Source organism: Oncorhynchus mykiss, unplaced genomic scaffold, assembly GCF_013265735.2.
Source record: "Oncorhynchus mykiss isolate Arlee unplaced genomic scaffold, USDA_OmykA_1.1 un_scaffold_60, whole genome shotgun sequence".
Taxonomy (NCBI): domain Eukaryota; kingdom Metazoa; phylum Chordata; class Actinopteri; order Salmoniformes; family Salmonidae; genus Oncorhynchus; species Oncorhynchus mykiss.
Genome location: NW_023493657.1, coordinates 600,086 through 601,972, shown reverse-complemented (window position 1 = coordinate 601,972; position 1,887 = coordinate 600,086).

Below are 1,887 nucleotides of genomic sequence, written 5' to 3'. Positions count from 1 at the left end.
ATGGTCCTTTTGGGTGACCAGGTGCACATGGTCCTTTGGGTGACCAGGTGCACGCCGGCCTTTGGGTGACCAGGTGCACACGGTTCTTTTGGGTGACCAGGTGCACATGGTCCTTTGGGTGACCAGGTGCACGCCGGCCTTTGGGTGACCAGGTGCACATGGTCCTTTTGGGTGACCAGGTGCACATGGTCCTTTGGGTGACCAGGTGCACGCCGGCCTTTGGGTGACCAGGTGCACATGGTCCTTTGGGTGACCAGGTGCACGCCGGCCTTTGGGTGACCAGGTGCACATGGTCCTTTGGGTGACCAGGTGCACGCCGGCCTTTGGGTGACCAGGTGCACATGGTCCTTTTGGGTGACCAGGTGCACATGGTCCTTTGGGTGACCAGGTGCACGCCGGCCTTTGGGTGACCAGGTGCACATGGTCCTTTGGGTGACCAGGTGCACGCCGGCCTTTGGGTGACCAGGTGCACATGGTCCTTTGGGTGACCAGGTGCACGCCGGCCTTTGGGTGACCAGGTGCACATGGTCCTTTTGGGTGACCAGGTGCACATGGTCCTTTGGGTGACCAGGTGCACGCCGGCCTTTGGGTGACCAGGTGCACATGGTCCTTTTGGGTGACCAGGTGCACGCCGGCCTTTGGGTGACCAGGTGCACATGGTCCTTTTGGGTGACCAGGTGCACATGGTCCTTTGGGTGACCAGGTGCACGCCGGCCTTTGGGTGACCAGGTGCACACGGTCCTTTTGGGTGACCAGGTGCACGCCGGCCTTTGGGTGACCAGGTGCACATGGTCCTTTTGGGTGACCAGGTGCACGCCGGCCTTTGGGTGACCAGGTGCACGCCGGTCCTTTTGGGTGACCAGGTGCACAAGTTCCATTTGGGTGACCAGGTGCACGCGGTTCATAACAGCGCGGTTATCTGCTTTAATGTCCGAGGAGGGGTGCTTAAGTGTGGGTGCCCTGGTTCACCTGGTATGCGAGGTTGTGGAGGTGGGGGGGGTCCCCTGCTGGTATCATCCCCGAAATAGAGGGGTGATACCCGGGTGGTGAGTAAGGGCCTACAAGCCTGGAGGTCAATAGCTCCAGGGGGTAAGCTCTACTGTCATGTCCGTAAATAGAGTGGTGTTACCCGGGTTTTGAACCATATTTTAATTTTTGGGTTACCAGATGCACACGGGTCTTTTGGAAAACAATCACAATCTGCATCCATCGTAATATCTTAAACTGTATATAAAGCACCTAAGGACGGGCCTGACCGAGAGAGGGCCGTAGTAGGGTACTCCCCTAGCGGGCTATATCAATAGAATGACCGGTAAAATGATTTAAAACAGTTTTATAATTTTTGGGTTACCAGATGCACACGGGTCTTTTGGAAAACAATCACAATCTGCATCCATCGTAATATATGAAACTGTATATAAAGCACTGAAGGACGGCCCCGACCGAGACAGGGCCTTAGTGGGGTGCTCCCATAGCGGGCTATATCAATAGAAGTGACCGGTAAAAGTATTTAAAACCGTTTTATAATTTTGGGTTACCAGATGCACGTTTTCAATCACCAGTTGCACGGAGGATTAATAGCAATCTGCATCCATCGTGATTTCTTAAAGTGTGTAAAAAGCACCCAAGGACGGCCCTGACAGAGAGAGGGCCGTAGTGGGGCACTCCCCTAGCGGGCTATATCAATAGAATGACGGGTAAAAGTATTTAAAACCCTTTTATAATTTTTGGGTTACCAGATGCACGTTTTCAATCACCAGGTGCACGGAGGAAAATGAGCATTTGCATCCATAGTCATGTTTTAAACCGTCCATAAAGCACTCTTGGCCGGCCCCGGCAGAGAGAGAAAGAGATGGTGAAAAAAAAAAAAAAATCATCATCAGACCT